The sequence below is a fragment of the Equus caballus genome, chromosome 21 (assembly GCF_041296265.1).
Source record: "Equus caballus isolate H_3958 breed thoroughbred chromosome 21, TB-T2T, whole genome shotgun sequence".
In the NCBI taxonomy this organism is placed as follows: domain Eukaryota; kingdom Metazoa; phylum Chordata; class Mammalia; order Perissodactyla; family Equidae; genus Equus; species Equus caballus.
Genome location: NC_091704.1, coordinates 25,981,976 through 26,002,660, shown reverse-complemented (window position 1 = coordinate 26,002,660; position 20,685 = coordinate 25,981,976).

The window sequence follows — 20,685 nt, the reverse complement described above, 5'->3', positions numbered from 1 at the left end:
TAACTCTTAGCTCCTTCTCACAGGAGTGGTGGGAAAATGAGGAAGCTTAGAGTTAGAAGACCTGAGTTTAAGATCTGATTCTATCCAGTTGTGTGATCTAGGGAAGTCACTCACTGTTTCCAGGTGTATGAAATGAGTGATGATGCACTTCTTCATGAAGGACCTGTGTAGAACAGATGAGAATATATATGCTAAAGAGCATTCATGCAAGTCCCACACAGGTAATAAGCCAAATCTGGAGATCACAGAATTACAATTGGAAGGGAGTTTAATATCATCCAGGCCTAAGATTTTCAAATCTTTTAAGATGAAGGGCCTTGTGGGTTGCCATAGCAAAGTACCCCAGACTTGGTGGCTTATAAATAACACATTTATTTCTTACAGTTCTAGGGGCTAGAAGTCCGAGACCAGAATGTCAGTGTGGTCAGGTTCTGGTGAGGGCTCTCCTCCAGGTTGCAGACTGCCGTATTCTCACTGTGTCCTTACATGGTAAAAAGAGAGCAAGAGAGCTCTCTGGGATCCCTTTTATAAGGGCACTAATCCCATTCATGAGGGCTCCACCCTCATGACCTAATCACCTCCCAAAGGCCCCACCTCCTAATACCGTCACATTGGGGTGAGGACTTAAACTGTTGAATTTGGGGGGAACACAAACGTTCAGTCCATCACAGATCTTTTCTCCAAATAAAATTATACGTAACAAATAAAAATAAAAGCTATTCTCATAAAGCAAGGACCAGCTAGATTTACACCACAATGGGCCCCAGCCCCACAGCCCTCCCTCCCCCTTAGGTATTACTCAGTGCACAAGCATAAAAACTCACTTATCTATTCCAACCTCCTTAAAGTACAGGTAAGGAAACTAAGGTCACAGAGTAGGTTATGGCCAGTTCTCCTATAAAAGATGTCCCTAAAACACCAATTATCTTATACACGATTGGTATATGGGAGAATTATGTTAGTAAAATATGGATGTTCTGTTAGTTTATATATGGCTTTTCTTAGGCAAGGAGAGCCAGAATATCAGGAGGAAATAGAAGGAAAGCCCCTCAGTTCAGCTGTGGTACAGGCAGGAGCCCTCCTAGCTCTATTAAAGATAAACAAATAAAAAGAAGTAGCTGTGTGGCCAGCTTGTGCTGGGCTGCATTTCCTCTTGTGCCCACCTTAGCAGAGCCCCACTAGCTCAGAGCTCCACTTCCATCTCCGTTGTCTCAGTGCCCCCACATCAGCATTTCCATCTATTGCTTTTGTGCTGTTTTTAATATCCCTGGGTGTAGCCCCTGGCCATGCTGAATGCCTGGGCTTTGCCAAGAAGCTACAAAGGTGCTGTCTTAGTCAGCTCAGGCTGCTGTAACAAAATACGTTGAGCTGACTTAAACAACAGAAAGTTATTTTTTTGAAACTCTGGAGGCTGGAAGTCCAAGATCAAGGTGCCAGGAGAGTTGGTGTCTGGTGAGGCCTCTCTGGCTTATAGAGGGCCACCTTCGCTGTGTCCTCAATGACCTTCTGTGTGTGTGTGTGTGTGTGTGTGTGTGGAGAGAGCACTCTCTGGTGTCTCTACTTCTTCTTATAAGGACACCAGTACTATCTTATTAGGGCCCCACCCTTATAACCTCATTTAACCTTAATTGTCTCCTTAAATTTGCCCTATCTCCAAATACAGTCACACTGGCATTAGGGCTTCCATATATGAATTTGGGGGAGGAACACAATTTAGTTTTTATTAGTGTCCTTGTTAGTGTTGCATCAGTTTCAAGTGGTGTGTCCCTCACACTATATTTCCCAAAGGATTGAAAAGATATTTTTAAATGCCCAATATTGGTAAAGATATGGGAAAATGGACACTCTCTTACACTTCTGGTGATAAAATAAAATAAAACTGGCTCGACTCTTATGGATGGAAATTTAACAATATACATCAAAAGCCTAAAAATTTTGCATTTCCTTTGACTCAGTCATTCTATTTCTATCCATTTATCCTAAAGAAATACCAAAACTGTAGCTTACAGAATTCGACCATAGCATTAGAATTTGGAAAAATTGGAAGCACAGTCGTGCGTCACTTAATGATGAGGATATGTTCTGATTTCATCACTGTATGAACATCATAGAGTGTACTTACACAAACCTAGATGGTATAGCCTACTACACACCTTGGCTAGATGTCACCAACCTTATGGGACCACAGTCATATATGGGGTTCATCAACGAAAACTTTGTTATGTGGCCCATGACCATACTCTAAATGTTTAATAATAGGGGACCGGTATATCATATGATAGAATTCTATAAAATTCTTAATATAATAATGTAGAGCATGGAACAAGGAAATACGCATTTAATACAATAAGTGAATAAAAATGAATTAAAATTACATAAAGGATATCCCGTATGATCCCTTTTTTACTAAAATATTACATTATAGGTTATAGATAGAAGAAACTTTAAAAAAAATACCTCTGGATGGTAAGATTAAGGCTGATATTTATTTTCTTCTTTCTGTTTACTTTTATTTTCCACAATGAACAAGCATCACATTTGTAAAAAGGAAAATATATATGTATTTATGTATATATACATATATGTGGATATATATGTACACCCACACACACGTTTGAGTTTAAACTGTTAGAGCACTAGAAACCGTAAAGGAAATTAGAATCTCGATCTAAAATGATCATGAGCATCCATTACCCATTTCTTAGAAACCTCTACACGCTGTGAAGTCCCTGAAGAATCTTCTCCTTCCTTTGATGAAGCAGCAACAAAGGGATTAGAGCAGCAAAAAAAACCTGTTTCTAGACAAACAGTCCTTGTTGGACAACCAATCACACTGTCTTCCTTTATTTTCTATCCCCCCAAAAATCCAGGTAAGAAGGGGGAACCAACAATACAGCTTCACAGTAACGCTTTCCTAACAATATTTTCTGCTGTTTTTCACAACTTCAGCAGCTTGGAGAGGCGAAGAAACATCCTGAGGACTGTCCTGGAAGGTTATTTTAAACATCAGCATCGTTCTTATCAAGTAAAGATAGCATTTCCTTGGGGGGACTCGAATGGTTCCTTCAGAGTGGTTCCGGTCTCTGAGGCAAATATGGATCCATGCACTGTGCTGGGGAGTATTTGCCAGGGAGACTATGAATGCCCAGGTACACACGCGGTATGTGTTTTGCTACAAATGTTTTCCCAGTAAACAAGAATGGAGCCATCAAAAGAAAGGGAACACTCATTTTAAATCAATTAAATTCAAACAGAAATGCTTCCTTAGGGTATGGTTGTCTTGTAATAAGCACATTAATTTTGGAGACTTGTATTATTTACCCACAAACGGTTTTTGAAGCATCTGTGGCATTGAGAAGTTCAAGTCAAAGTGGTCTCTCCTGTAGCTCCTTCCCCGTCCATGAATTATGGAGGGTGGAATTTAAAGGCGCCATTATTGTTCGTCATCCTGCCCTAGTCGATGCAAATGCAAACTCGATCATTGTTGCACAATAGAGCATTCCTATATAACGTTCATTGACATGAAAGGGGTTGCCCAGGAAATCAGGAATCACATGCTTCCGTGGGTCCCTCTTCTGGTCACATTAGGACCATTAGACAGACGGAAATGGTTCAAGATCACCTGCTGGCCAGGATATCAGTCTGGGCAGGAGAATGGACTCTGGACTCTGGGTTCGTCCAAAAGGAAGGAGATTCCATCCTGCAACTCATTAAAATGTGCTTGTGGCCCTGAGCGGCCTCAGTCACTGGGGTCACATGCGAAGGGAGAGAGAGCAGAGCTTGAGTCCTTGCCAACCCAGCTCAGTCAAAGGGAGGGTCACGGTGTCGAGCCTCCAGGGAGGAAAATAGTTGGATCACTTGCAAGAAAAGAAAAAGATCTCAGAGATGACAACCGTAGCCCAGCGCCTTAAACAGAACAAAGGTGGTACAAGGACCCCTGCAAATGGCTGCTCACCTTCCAGTGCATGCGTCACTTAACATCCAGGGTTTTGGGTTTAGATTTGCTGTCATTGCTTTTACTGTTGTCTGGGGTGAGTTATTGGACTGAAAGCAATTTAGATATTGTCTCCCTCTATGGGGTTCTGCAGCCAAAAAGAGATTGATGATAAGCAGGAGTTTGGGGTGAGTGATTCCAACATAGCCTTCCTCAGAGCAATACAAATGATAAGGCTGTTCCTTGGGAAAACAACAGGCCATAAGAGCGATTTCATTGTCTCCCATGGGGAAGGGTGGGCATAAACATTAAGTACAGTTCACGACATTGGGCGATGACGGATGGGAGGATGCTACAGTCTTCTTTCCTCTTTAAGGCTTTCTCAACGTTTGCAGAAGCTGTATTCTTATACAGTCCAGGAGGCAGCAAGCCAACCGAGCACCGTAGTCTTTGACATGGGGACAGCACTTTAAATTTTACCAGACACTTTCACACACGTGATCACAACTGACCCTCAAACTCACAGCCTGGATAGGTGAGGCAAGCACTCCTATTTTACTAATGAAGAAACTGAGGTTCAGAGAGGTAAATGACTTGCCTCAGGTTACCCAGCCAAGAATATTACTTCTGATACAACAGCGTGTCCACTCAGAGTGAAATCAGGAGACTGGACATCTGTTATTTGTTTCTAACCAACTGTTTAATGAACATGTGGTATACCTTGGTTCCCTTTCTATACAATGGGATTATCAATAATAGTGTAACAATCCCTATTTTTAAAAAAACAGCTGTATGACTGAAACCTGGCAACACTTTTTAAAGCCTATCAGGATAAATTAGAAGCTCCGAGGAATACTTCAACCTGTTCTGTGAGTCCAAGAAGAACAGCAACTACCGACTGAGAGACGGTCCCCACACACACTCCATTTTCAGCCACTGTTTAAACATAAAGAGTTACAACTTCATTCTACGGGAAAAGAAATCTCACCTTAACCTTGGATTTCTGTTTACAAATATTTTTGTAAAAATTATTTACAAGGAACAACACTAACTTGCATTTGTGGGTTGCATTAGCGACAGTCAAGTGCTTTTACGTACCTGGTTTAATCCTCATTCCACCTTGAAGATAGAAAGAGATGAACATTCTTACCACCGACACCGGAGCCTCGTTGGGAAGGTGAGCACGCTAAGATTGCGAGAGATCAAGGGTGGCGCCTGGAATACACTTACCCTTGGAGTTGGCAAACCTGGGCTTGAAGAGCAGCTCCACCACTTGCTAGTGTAAAGCCCTGCAGCAATCTCCTAAATCTCCCTGAGCCTCCAGGAAAAATCAGAGAATTTACAAGAGAGCCAGTTACTTACCCGCTCTCTCTCAGCCCTGCAGCCACCCTTCTCCATTTAGCTGCGTAAAGCTAGAGCTAGAAACTTGCAACCCACATGGGCAGGCTCCCTCGCCGCTGACTTCCTATGAGTTTCTACCCAGAGGAAGCACTGGTGCAAGATCAGAGGGTGGGAGCAGAGGAGAAGCTTTTCCTTCTTGCTTTGGCAGCGGCTCTGGAGGTGGCTGCCTCCCCCTGTGATTCTAGCTCCTGACGTGGGGCTCCTCTGCGTGGTTCCAGCCCAGCAGCAATGGTGCTCTAAGACTTTACGAACTAGATCTCCCCTCTCTTGTTCCCCCAGAGCTGGAAGCAGGACAGATTCCTGAAGTTACTGGTTTCTTGGTATCACCGCTTATTTTTCATTGCTCTCCCAGCGCCTAATCCTTCCATTTGTTCTTATAATCCATTCAAAACATGCGTAACCAATTTTTTTGTATCAAACTTGTTTGAAATAGCTAGAAGGAGCTTGATTTTCTCAAATTCACCCTGACTGATATACAAAAGAACCTAACACATTAACTGTCACATTGTTCGTGTGCAAGCATCAAAACCATTAAAAATAAAAAGACTTGACTTTGACTGGCTACATTGGGAACCACAAGAGCGATCTGCTCTCCGCTGCCCTGCCATTAGAACTTTGTGTTAGGTGTGATCGCTGCCTGAGCATCGTCTCCAGTCACAGAATGCTTCCAAACCTCTAGAAGTTTAAGATTTTTTTAATGATGCATGCACCGATTTAATGTAATTTCCGAAACAGGGATGATAAAAATACTGACCTACCTCATAGAGCTGGTTGGAACAACTAATTAGCTCTCATAAAAACACTTCAACCACCTAAAGTACCTCATAAAAGTTTATTATGAGTAGTAATACTAATAGTTAACCATATAATGATGGGCATCGAATGGACGCGCTCCACAGCTGATGCTGTTTTAAATTCTCTTTACGATCTCACTGTTGTTTAGCAGTTCATATGTTGAAAGCTCTTCACAGCTGTAAATTAGTTAATCCCCATGACACTCACTCCTGAGAGAGAGGTCAGTATTACTTCTATTACTATGGCAACAAATCCTATGTAAATGCCCAATGATAGAAGTTGGAGATGAGAAACAAGAAAGGTTAAGTGACTCGTTCAAGGCCACACATCAAGTAAGTGGCAGGGTCGACTTTGAAATGCAGAGGTGCTGACCCCAAAGGGCACTCCCATGCACCTGGTCGACTCTGAGGGGATCATTGACATTCATTTGCTTAGAAATTCAGTGAAATAGAAAATATCAATATGGTCTACATCTGGGAACAAAATATGAACAATTATAATTTGCAGGCATATAATTCAATGACTATATTTTGTTAGTCCATCAACGAGAGGCAGTAGCAGGCAACGTAGCATGAATTCTGAAGACAGACCGTTCAGATTCATACCCCCAACTCAGCCTCTGTCGCATCCTTGCTGTGCAAACTTGGACAAGTTGCTTCACTTCTTTGAACCTCAGTTTCAGAGCCTAATGGTAGTAAAATGAAGCTAATAATGGGATCTACTTCATATGGTTTCTGTGAGGATTTACTGTAAGTAGACAGAAGCATTCAGTGAGCATCAGCTAATGTTAGATTGATAGAACCTCTTACACAAAAATATTTCTTGCTTTCCAACAATGTTGTAGCAAGCACAGAGATGCTTAAGACAGAATCCCTGCCCTCAAGGAGCTTCCAGTATAATGGGTTTGCACAATGTGTAACTTGCCAAACCATCTACGAGGGCTGGGTGATACGTGACTCTGAGTGTCTGGGCAAGGTTCCATGTTTTCCAAGCAAATGACCTAATTCCTCAATTCTCTGATGGGGAGTGCTCAACCTGCTCCCTCCTTCACCTGTCCTTGGGTTTCTGTTTCCATTTAACTAACTTTATTTACACTTTTGTAAAAAGGCAGGACACAATCAACAGTCACTAAAAGGTACCATGTGTTAGCGAGAGTGCCAAGGGTTCTCAGAGGAAAGCAGGATCATTTCTGGCAAAGTGTTCAGGCAAGAGGTGGTGCTTGAATTTGGTCTTGAAAGTTAAATCTGATTCTAGAACCCCAAAATGCTGTGAGAGTTGGTGGGTGAGGTGAGGAGGGTGGGTTGAGGGAGCAGGTGGCCAAAGAAGAACAGTGGGATAGGAGTTTGAGGAGGAAGGGTGGCAGGATGCTTATCAAACACTTGTGACGATCCAGCAGGTGTGTTATCGCCCTTCAATTGTTTAACAAAGGTCACATAACTGGTAGATGACCCAGCTTGGACTCAAATCAGTTCACCTTCTCTGAGTTTGAGGTCACGGAAAAGAAACATTAATGACTTTAAGAGTGGAGAGTGTGACACAACGTGGGACTTTTTTGGCGGGGGGGCGGGGGGGGGAGATTAGCCCTGAGCTCCTGCCACCAATCCTCCTCTTTTCGCTGAGGAAGACTGGCCCTGAGCTAACATCCGTGCCCATCTTCCTCTACTTTATATGTGGGCCACCTACCACAGCATGGCTTTCCAAGCGGTGCCACGTCTGCACCCGGGATCTGAACCGGTGAACCCAGGGCCGCCGAAGTGGAATGTGCACACTTCACCGCTGCGCCACCAAGCCAGCCCCCAAAAGTGGGACTTTTGCAAGATTATTCTATGTATAGTGTTTAGAGAGGATTGAATAGACAGTCTGGGAAAAGCCAGATAGGGAAGTCTACACTATGTGAGGACTGATGCAAGCTGGAATAGCATGGTGATGTAAGACTGGAAGGGAAGGGGTGGATGGGAGAGCTGCACAGAGATTGTCAGCCCTAACTGCATATAGAGTCACCCAGAGATATTTAGAAAACTACTAACGTGTAAACTCCCTGACTATTGTATACACAATAGGTGGGAATCAAAGGATGCTCTTTAAAGCTTTCACTAAAAGGAAACCAGACAGAAAAAGTTAAATAAAAAACAGGAAACTAAGGGCATCTTTTGTGTGTGTGTGGTAAAAACGCATATCATAAAATTTACTAGCTTAACCATTTCCAAGTATACAGTTCAACAGTGTTAAGTATATTTATATTGTTGTGAAACGGACCTCCAGAACCTCTTCATCTTGAAGATCTGAAATTCTATGCCCATTAAACAACAACTTCCCTTTGCACCCAGTCCCTGGTAACCATCATTTTACTTTCTACACTTATGAATTTGACTGCTTTAGATACCTTGTATCAGTATTTGTTCTTTTGTAATGGACATTTCACTTCCATGCTCATCCATGTTCATCTGTGCTGTAGCATGTGTCAGAATTTTATTCCTTTGTAAGGCTGCATAGTATTCCTGTGTGTGTGTGTGTGTGTGTGTGTAGCACATTTTGTTTACACATTCATCTGTTGGACATTTGGGTTGCTTCCACTTCTTGGCTATTGTGAATAGTACTGCTTTGAACGTGAGAATGCAAGTATCTCTTTGAGACTCTCCTTCCCATTCATTTGGATATATACCCAGAAGTGGGATTGCTGGATTGTATAGTAGTTCTATTTTTAATTTCTTGAGGACTTGCCATACTGTTTTCCATAGCAGTTGCACCATTTTGCAATCCCCCCAACAATGCACACAGGTTTCAACTTCTCCATATCTCTACCAACGCTTGCTATTTTCTGTTTTTTTGATAGTAGCCACCCTAATGGCTGTGACTAAGGGCATTTTTAAAAGGTATAAATGCAAAGATAATCTCTAAATCAAAAATATGTATCATCCTAAATACCAAGATAATTAAAAAAGGAAAGAAAACACATTATGTAGAGAAACATAGCAAATATAACAAATATAATAACAATAATATCATAAAATAATGTGGCAGAGTTGCCATCAAAGCACATCAGCTTTTTCAATAAATATGTATAGACTTAACTCACTTGCTAAAAGATTTTCTACTTGGCTCACAAAGCAAGACCCAACTATATGCTTTATGCAAAACACACTTAATACAGAGTAAATCAGAAAAGCTAAAAATAAAGGAATGGGCAAAGATATTCCAGGCAAATGGAAACAATAAAAAAGCAGGGGCCGCAATCCTGATGTCATCACATACGTTCCTGGGAAAGCAAACTGCAATGTGTCCACGTCAAACTCCTCATTCGAGTAAAGGTACTGTGGCTATGAGAGGGAATGCTCCTATTCTTAGGAAGAACAGACTGAAGGACTTCTAGGGGTAAAGGACTTGCTTTCAAAGGGTTCAGAACAAATAGAAAGAATGATAAAGTAAATGATGCAAAATGTAAACAGTGAACCAAGAAAATGTGTGAGTTCATTGTACCTTTTTTGCAACTTTTCTGTAACCTTAAATTTTATCCAAATAAGTTTTTTTAAAAACATAACACCCAGATCTAACTCCCCAGAAAGTCTAATTCTCTTAGCTTCTAAATGGAACCTGGACCGTAGTAGTTTTTAAAGCTGTCCGTGGGATTCTAATGTAACTTCGGGGATGAAAGCCAACGGACTAATCTGTGGGACTTGTTTACTGACCAGTGTGTGTGGCAACAGAAAGGAAGAAATCAAAGAAGGTTACAGCAGGCAGAAAAACTGCCCCCAAATATATCTCGGTCTTTATCCCTGGGACCTGTGAACATTACCTTATATGGCAAAAAGGGACTTTGCAGATGTGATTAAATTAAGGGTCTTGAGACAGGGAGATTATTCTGGATTCTCTAGGCATGCCCTCAATGTAATCACAAGTGTCTTCATAAAAGGAAGGCAGAGGGAGATTTGACTACAGAAGAGGAAGTAAGAGATGTGACAATGGAAGCAAGAGGTTGGAATGCTGCAGCCGTGAGCCAAGGATGCCAGCAGCCACCAGAAACTCAGAGAGGCAAGGAACAAATTCTCTCCTGGAGCCTCCAGAAGGAACCAGCCCTTGATTTTACACCTTGATTTTAGCCCTCTAAGACTCATTTCAGACTTTCAGCCTTCAGAACTATCAGAGAATAAATTTGTGTTATTTTAGGCCACTAAGTTTGTGGTAATTTGTCACAGCAGCAATAGAAAATGAAGACAAAGACTGGAATGTTTTAGAGGTAAAGGGACAAAAGTGGTGCCATAAATAGAAGTATGACTTTTCCTGTGCAAGAGGGTGAGTTTTATAGCCATTCTTTTTCTGAAGCCTAGAGAAAGAAAGTGGGTAATTAATGGATGAGACATTTCAACAAATTTCTGGAAGATGGAAAGTGGTTGGGAGCCTGCTGAGAGAGGAAACAGAGACATGGACCCACAGCCCAAAGCATCTGACTGAGGAGGCTGCAGGGGAGGCGGAACCTGATCTGCCCAGAGAAGACCATGCAAGCCTCCAAACTTAGAGCCAGCGCTGAAGACCGAGGGGACCGGTGACATGCTGGGCTAGCAGGAGGAGTCTTTGAATGTTTATACACAAAATAGTTGTATTAGGGAGCACCATCTCCCCTTTTCTCTCCCCTTTTGCTACAGTTAGCCCAGCATTTGTCCTTGACAAACATTCTGGAGGGCTCTTCTTTAAGGAAACTGAGTAAATATCGATTGGAAGAAGCTAAAGTTCTGTGTTGGATGTTATTGCCCGAAGATAAGTCTTCTTCACTCTGACCTGAGGAGGGGCTCTCAGCCTGCTCATACCAGAGCTGATCCTGCCCGTGATGTACCCTGGACCTGGACACAGTGATCAAGCAGAAGACTTTCTTCCACAGGGCAGAGGAAATCCATATCCACCACTTAGTCCTTTTCTTTTAAACTTGAATAAGCAACGTGAGTTCATTGGAAACTCCAAAGGGAAAAGGCAACAGAAGAAACAACCAAAAGATGTTTGAGAAACTCGTGGATCAATTATGAAGCATTCTATGACTTTAAGCAATTGTTGCAGTGTAAGAGAAGGGAAACCTTTTGACCTTGAAGCCACAACCATTGTAGTATCTTGAGGACACTTCACTGGGCTTGTAAAGAAGGAATTGCAATCCTAACATAGCAACTTGGCTTTGCAGTGAACAATATTCACCTAGTTACAATAACGTCAATGCTGTTTTTTGGTTTTCAATCTATGGTAAAAGCTCACAAGAGTTAATTGTGGTTTCAGGACAGATGTAAATGTTAACCATCTCGACAAGGAAAAGGTTGAAACGTGGCTGAGACGAGGTGGGAGTTGGCAAGGGAGGAGTGGAACAGAGATACGTAATAAAGAGAACAAAACAGGAAATAGAGAGATATAAATATAGCACCTAATGTCACGTTATCTGACAAAATAACTCAGAAGTAAGGAACATAAAGATCAACTCTAGTTGTAGCAGAAAGTAGTGGAGGAAGTTCTCATTTTAACTGAAACAAGTTTCTTTCCCTTCCTTGCCCTGAATTGTGACACAGGGAACCTAACACACTTCACCTGTCAGTTTTGTAACCTGGTTGTGACTGCCAGGGCCCCACACAAAGCCAGTCACCTTTTATTCTCTGAGACAGGCGGCCCGGAGTGATGAGGGTTGGGGACCCAAGGGAGAACAGGCACAGCATTATGGCTGCCTTTTGTTTCAGCAGAGACTGCCCCTCCTCAAGCGCAGAATCATCCAGATAGCAGGTGCAAGTTCATTACCCATAGGTCAGAGGGGGTCATGATGTGTGACTTAACTTTTGTTGCTAAGAGAACAGGGATCCTATGGAAAGCATACGGGCAGGACTTGACGTGATCCAGAGAGAAAGGGCAGCTTGCCTGGCATCCAGTGTCCTCACTTCCACCCTTCCTCCCCCTCTACTCTCCATACAGATGCCACTGCCTGAAATATGAGTTCTTCCAATTATTTTAGTGTGTATGCCAAGTTCACTTTCTTTTATCCATTTTAGCAGACTTCTTTCACGCTCAGGTCAAGACCTCTGCTCTCAAAGGAAGCATGTCAACATTTCTTCCCCTTGTTGCCCCTCACATCACGGCAACCACTCACAACGTGTGTTTATCCAGAAAGCCCCAGGCAGCCAACCTGCTCAGACAAGCCGAACGGAAAACTCTTCTGTGCGCGGGAGAATGGAGTTTTGGCGTGCCCTCTGGCCCTGAAAATAACAATGGTTTTGCTATGAAGATATATTTACCTTCAAAGCTTTGTTCCCACAAGTGTATAGAAATACAGACTCACACACACTCCTGACTTAACGGCCTTTTCTCCCTTGTTCATGAAAAGAATTCACAGCGGACGGGACACACCTGGTGAGTCTGAAGGAGAAGAAATCTATCAGTCATTCTTCTCCGACTTCTTTCGATTTGACAGGGAAGTCTGAATCAAAGAGAACACTTCCATGGCAATAAAGAAGAAACCAAGAGTCAAGTAGCAGTGAATGATTAAATCGCACGTTTTAACCATTCCTTCCGCGTTGCAACACTTTCACCTAGAGCACCTTGTAATCGTGCTACGGCACCATTTATTATTTACAATTGCCTTATTTTCTTCTGAGATCAGGCTTTGTTTAAAAGTCTATTCAGGACTGGTCATACTTCAACTAAGGGTCAGTTGAAGCTTCTTCTAATCTGCTGTGTGTCAAATGTCTTTATGTTACAAGCCCCAACACCAGCACATAAGGAAACATATTCACCTAAATTCAAAGAAGCTGCAATCTCTCTTAACAGAACCTAAATCTCCACAAGGACACGTCAAAGAGAAAGAAATGACGGTCCCACCATTTTCTCTGCTGTCTGACGTACGTGACACTCATCTCTGGCACGTGAATATTTATGTATACTTTGTGTGAGCCTTGCTAATTGTAATTATGATTGCTTACTACAGTTTCCAAGGTAACAGTTGTCACTGTGATGCCTCACTGCCAACTCAATTTCCATTCTCCTGCTGATATAACAAATATTATGTGACATTTTAACTGAAAATATCTGTAAATGGGCGTCTGAGTGTGGTGTGTTTCTTTAAAAGGGAAGGAAAACAATTATTAGCTTTTCATTATTCATCTCAGTGGCACATTTGATCGGTAATTACTTCAACTTTACATTTAGAAAGGAATGAACTGGGGTCCCACAGGGTCTGGGATTTGGAGGTTCTGGGTTCTCATCCTGCCTCTCCTGGTGACCCTGTGACCTTGGCCCAGGAGCCACGAGCTTATCTGGAAACTGCCACAGTGAATGAAGCACTGCTGTTGGGCGTCCCTTCCCCGCCCCTTCTTTTGACCAGCGTGCACTTGTCACGTGGGCACCTTTTATTCCCTGAAACAGGGAGCCTGCCACGACGAGGGCTGGAGCCTGGGGGAGAGCAGACAAAGCAGGTGCTCTTCACTGTGGCTGCCTCTGTGTGCTCCCTAAAGGAGCACAATCATCCAGAGAGCAGGTCAGAAATACCTTGGGAAGAGGAGGCATACCTACAATCCATTCTGGTAATGACCAGGTGAAGGACCTTTTCCTCAGCTCCATAGTGTCCTCTCCTGCCAGGGGTCCAGGCAAGGATCCCACTTTCAGCCCGCTCTGAGATCCCTCTGTGCCTTGGCAGGAGACGTACATCTGATAGACACAATTCACATACATACTCTATCTCTATTTAGTGTGAATGTGCACCCAAGGCCAAGAGCTCAGACCACTTTTGGCAGGGCATGATGCCGGAGCCCTGCTCCTGGCTAGCCTTTGTCATGTTCCTAGTGTCTCCACTGGAGTTTCTCACCCTGCCTCCTCACAGCCTGGATTCCTGAACCACTGACTGGCTCTGACCCGGTTTCTGTATGCTGCTGGCTGGTCCTACCTATCCAGGATGCCAGGCCTCACCCACCCCTGGCAACTGAGCGTGTCCTGCCTCCTGGTGCCCGCCCAAGACAGCTCCCATGGTCATCTGCTCATCTCAGCTATGTCCTCTTCCTGTTCCATTCTCCTTGCCTTGTTTCACCTTCCAGTCTCCTGTAGATCAGAAACCATGCCTCTCCTCTTTTCTCTACCTTCCCATAGGATCTGGTTAGCATTTAATAACTGATCCATTAAATAATTAAATATCAATAAGCAGTCAATATCCACATATGAAATTGTTCAAAGAACAAACTGAATTTGAGCATCTTCAAACCTCCAAAACTTCTTTTGTACCTCCATAATATCATCTTGTAAAATAGTGCTCAAAGCAGTGATTCACAGTCACGGACAAGAAAGAAATCTCCTGTGGAGTTTATTAAAAATACAGGTTAAACAGGCTAGCCCCAGTGGCCTAGTGGTTAAGTTTGGCACACCCCACTCCAGTGGCCCCAGTTTGGTTCCCCGGTGCAGACCTACACCACTCATCAGTGGTCATGCTGTGGCAGCAGCTCACATACAAAATAGAAGACTGGCAACAGATGTTAGCTCAGGGCGAATCATCCTCAGCAAAAAACGAAAAATGTGTATACAGATTATACAAAATCTGAACTGGTTCTGTGAACATATTAAAAAATTGTTAGTTTTATTAGGTGTGATGCTGTCATTGTGGTTATGTTTTTTTAAAAGACTTCTCTACCATTTCACAATGCAGACTGAAATATTTGTTTAGAAAAGATATATCTGCAGCTTGCTTTTAAACAAGTTGTAGAGATGAGAGAGTGGGAGATAGTACTGGTGAAACAAGCTTGGCACAAGTTGGTGATTGTGGAAAAAACTTGCCATTGGGACATACGAGTTCATGCACTATGTTCTCTACTTTTATGTTTGAAATTTGTCATGATAAAAAGTTTTTAAGAGAGGGGGTGGAGCAAAATGGCGGGGTGAGCTGACCCGGGATTCTCTCCCCTCCAAAATACAACAAAAGATTGGAAGAACTGAATTTCAGAGAACAAAAATAATGCCAGCTCATTAGAGACCTACCATACCAGGAAGGCGGAGATCATAAACTTTGCTTACACCTTCCGAGGCGCTGGAAGGGTAGGAGAGAACATCGCTCCCTCCCCTAGAGTCTGCGATCGCTGCGGCGCAGGTCGGGAGGGAGCGGGGGAGGGGCCACGCGACAGGGGGATCATCCAGGACTCCAGCCGCTGATTCAGTGGAGACCCGCTGACGGGGGGAAAGCTTCCGTCCGCAGGGACCCCATAAATCAAGGGCCTTGGGAGACCAGAGAACATAACTGGTCTGAACCCAGACCAGCGCATGTGAGTAACGGCCCCTCCCCCCCAGCAAAGCCAGTGGGCGCAGCCATCTTGCCCCAAGGCGGAGAGCTCACAACACGCCGCTCTCGACCCCCATCTAGTGGCGACAGGCTGTAACTGCAACTGAATTCTACCACCATGAGAAAAAACCACTCCTCTACCATCCAGCAATTTATAAAAGCCCCAGACCAGAAGGAAAACAATAAAAACACAGAATTAAGTCCTGAGGACTTGGAATTAGGTAAACTAAGTGATAATGAATTCAGAGCAGCTATAATCAAAAAACTCAATGAGGTAGAGAGAAAGATAGAGAAACAAGCCGAGTTCTGGAGTTACTTCACAAAAGAGATTGAAATCATAAAGAAGAATCAAACAGAATTACTTGAGATGAAAAACACAATGGACCAGATAAAACAGAATACAGATTCCCTGAATGCCCATGTAGACAACATAGAGGAGAAAATTAGCATAATCAAGGATAGACAGGCTGAATGGCGCCAGACAGAGGAAGAAAGAGAACTAAGAATTTAAAAAAATGAGGAAAATCTCCGAGAGATAATGGATTCAATGAGGAGTAAGAACATAAGGATCATAGGAATTCCCGAGAATATGGAAAAGGAAAATGGAGCAGAAAGTGTGCTTAACGAAATTATTGAAGAGAACTTCCCAAATCTAGGGATCAACGGAGAAATGTGTGTAGAGGAGGGTTTTAGATCTCCTAGATTTGTCAATGTAAAAAGAGCTACCCCAAGGCACATAGTAGTAAAGTTGGCAAATAGGAATGATAAGGAGAGAATACTCAGGGAAGTAAGGAAAAAAAGAGAATAACCTATAAAGGAGCCCCTATCAGACTGTCAGCAGATTTCTCTACAGAAACCCTACAAGCTAGGAGAGAATGGAGTGATATATTCAAAGCTTTAAAGGATAAAAACCTTGAGCCAAGAATACTCTATCCAGCAAGAATTCCCTTCAGATATGAGGGAGAAATTAAATCTTTTCCAGACACACAAAAGTTAAGGGAATTTGTAACTTAAAGCCCTCCATTACAAGAAATCCTCAAGAAGGCTCTCATACTTGAAAAAAGAAAAAAGGGAGAAAGGGGACGCAATCCACAGACTAGGGAGACCAATGGATAGAACCAGAACAGGATAGCAAATATTCAACTATAGCATTAGGGTAAAGGTAAGGAAACTACCAAAACAAGGACGATCTTAGCACTCTAACTACAAATGAATAAGACGAGTTGGAATAAAAAATGAAAATAATTATTTAGGAGGGGAAGAGCAAAGGGTCTAAATCAGTATTGGTCAAGTAGGTAAGAGACCACCAGAGAATAGACTATATTATACACGAGATTCTAAATACAAACTTCAAGGTAGACACTAAAATAAAGTACAGAACAGAGTCACAAATCATAAATAAGGAAAAATCTAAGAAACCCAGCATAAGACATTGCAGTATTAAATGGGTAGTCTAAAGCACACAGGAAAAGAAACGCAGGAAAACAAGATAACGAGTGACAGATTAACAGCATTAAGTCCACATGCATCAATAATCACTCTCAATGTAAACGGATTGAACTCTCCAATAAAAAGACACAGAGTGGCAAAATGGATTAAAGAACAAGATCCAACAATTTGTTGCCTCCAGGAAACACACCTCAGCCCCAAGGACAAACACAGACTCAGGGTGAAGGGGTGGAGGACAATACTTCAAGCAAACAGCAAGGAAAAAAAGGCAGGTGTTGCAATTTTCATATCAGACCAAGTGGATTTCAAAATAAGACAGGTAAAGAGAGACACAGAGGGACAATATATAATGATCAAAGGGACACTTCATCAAGAAGAAATAACGCTTATAAATATCTATGCACCCAACACAGGAGCACCAAGATTCATAAAGCAACTATTAACAGACCTAAAGGAAAATGTTAAAAACAACACAATAATAGTAGGGGACCTCAACACCCCACTCACATCAATGGACAGATCATCCAGACAGAAAATCAACAAGGAAATAGTGGAGCTAAATGAAAAACTAAAACAATTGGACTTAATAGACATATATAGATCACTCCACCCTGAAAGAGCTGAATACACATTCTTCTCAAGTGCACATGGAACATTCTCTAGGATAGACCATATGTTGGGAAACAAGGCAAGCCTCTACAAATTTAAAAAAAATTGAAATAATAACAAGCATCTTCTCAGATCATAGTGCTATAAGGCTAGAAATTAATTACAAGAAAAAAGCTGAGAAAGGCACAAAGATGTGGAGACTAAACAACACACTACTGAACAAGCAATGGATCATTGAAGAAATTAAAGAAGAAATAAAAAAATACCTGGAAACAAATGAAAATGATAGCATGCCATACCAACTCATATGGGATACAGCAAAAGCTGTATTAAGAGGAAAATTCATCGCAATACAGGCACATCTTAACAAACAAGAAAAATCCCAAATAAGCAACCTTAAAGCACACCTAACTGAACTAGAGAAAAAAGAACAAATGAAGCTGAAAGTCAGCAGAAGGAGAGAAATAATAAAAATCAGAGCAGAAATAAATACTATTGAAACGAAAAAGGCAGTAGAAAGGACCAATGAGACAAAGAGCTGGTTTTTTGAGAAGATAAATAAAATTGACAAACCACTAGCCAGACTTACAAAGAAAAAAAGAGAGAAAGCTCAAATAAACAAAATCAGAAATGAGCGAGGAGAAATAATAACAGACTCTGCAGAAATACAACAGATTATAAGAGAATACTATGAAAAACTATATGCCAACAGAATGGATAACCTAGAGGAAATGGATAAATTCTTGGACTCCTACAATCTCCTAAAGCTCACTCAAGAAGAGGCAGACAATTTGAACAGACCAATCACAAGGAAAGAGATTGAAACAGCAATCCAAAACATCCCAAAGAATAAAACCCCAGGACCAGATGGCTTTCCTGGGGAATTCTACCAAACTTTCAGAGAGGATTTAATACCTATCCTTTTCAAGCTATTCCAAAAAATTAGGGAAGATGGAACACTTCCTAACACATTCTATGAGGCCAACATCACGCTGATACCAAAACCTGACAAGGACACCACGAAAAAAGAGAACTACAGGCCAATATCACTGATGAACATAGATGCAAAAATTCTAAACAAAATTTTGGCAACCAGAATTCAGCAATTCATCAAAAGGATCATACATCAGGATCAGGTGGGATTCATACCACGGACACAGGGATGGTTCAACATCTGCAAATCAATCAACGTGATACACCACATCAACAAACTGAGGAATAAAAACCACATGATCATCTCAATAGATGCAGAGAAGGCATTTGACAAGATCCAACAGCCATTTATGATAAAAACTCTGAACAAAATGGGCATAGAAGGAAACTACCTCAACATAATAAAGGCCATATACGACAAACCCATAGCCAACATCATACTCAATGGGCAAAAACTGAACCCCATCCCCCTGAAAACAGGAACGAGACGAGGATGCCCTCTATCAGCACTCTTATTTAACATAGTACTGGAGGTCCTGGCCAGAACAATCAGGCAAGAAAAAGGAATAAAAGGAATCCAAATAGGGAGGGAAGAAGTGAAACTCTCGCTGTTTGCAGACGACATGATCTTATATATAGAAAACCCCAAAGAATCTATTGGAAAACTGTTAGAAGTAATCAACAACTACAGCAAAGTTGCAGGGTATAAAATCAATTTGCATAAATCAGTAGGATTTCTATACTCCAGTAATGAACCAACAGAAAAAGAACTCAAGAATACAATACCATTCACAATCGCAACAAAAAGAATAAAATACCTTGGGGTAAACTTAACTAAGGAAGTGAAGGACCTATATAATGAAAATTGCAAGGCCTTTCTGAGAGAATTGGATGACGACATAAGGAGATGGAAAGACATTCCATGTATATGGATTGGAAGAATAAACATAGTTAAAATGTCCATTCTACCTAAAGCAATCTACAGATTCAATGCCATCCCAATCAGAATCCCAATGACATTCTTACAGAATTAGAACAAAGAATTCTAAAATTCATATGGGGCAACAAAAGACCCCGAATTTCTAAAGCAATCCTGAGAAAAAAGAACAAAACGGGAGGCATCACAATCCCTGACTTCAAAACATACTACAAAGCTACAGTAATCAAAACAGCATGGTACTGATACAAAAACAGGTGCACAGATCAATGGAACAGAATTGAAAGCCCAGAAATAAAACCACACATCTATGGACAGCTTATCTTTGACAAAGGAGCTGAGGGCATACAATGGAGAAAAGAAAGTCTTTTCAACAAATGGTGCTGGGAAAACTGGAAAGCCACATGTAAAAGAATGAAAATTGACCATTCTTTTTCACCATTCACCAAAATAAACTCAAAATGGATTAAAGACCTAACGGTGAGACCTGAAACCATAAGCCTTCTGGAAGAAAACGTAGGCAGTACACTCTTTGACATCAGTATTAAAAGGATCTTTTCGGACACCATGCCTTCTCAGAGAAGGGAAACAATAGAAAGAATAAACAAATGGGACTTCATCAGATTAAAGAGCTTCTTCAAGGCAAATGAAAACAGGATTGAAACAAAAAAACAACCCACTAACTGGGAAAAAATATTTGCAAGTCATATATCTGACAAAGGCTTAATATCCATAATATATAAAGAACTCTCGCAACTCAACAACAAAACATCAAACAACCCAATCAAATAATGGGCTGGAGACATGAACAGACATTTCTCCAAAGAAGATATACTGATGGCCAATAGGCACATGAAAAGATGCTCATCGTCGCTGATCATCAGGGAAATGCAAATCAAAACTACACTAAGATATCACCTTACACCCGTTAGAATGACAAAAATATCTAAAACTAATAGCAACAAATGTTGGAGAGGTTGCCGAGAAAAAGGAACCCTCATACACTGCTGGTGGGAATGCAAACTGGTGCAGCCACTATGGAAAACAGTATGGAAATTCCTCAAAAAATTAAAAATAGAACTACCAGCCATCCCACTACTGGGTATTTATCCAAAGAGCTTGAAGTCAGCAGTCCCAAAAGTCCTATGTACCCCAATGTTCATTGCAGCTCTGTTTACAATAGCCAAGACGTGGAAGCAACCTAAGTGCCCATCAACAGACGAATGGATAAAGAAGATGTGGTACATATATACAATGGAATACTACTCAGCTGCAAAACAGAACAAAATCATTCCATTTGCAATAACATGGATGGACCTTGAGAGAATTATGTTAAGCGAAATAAGCCAGCGA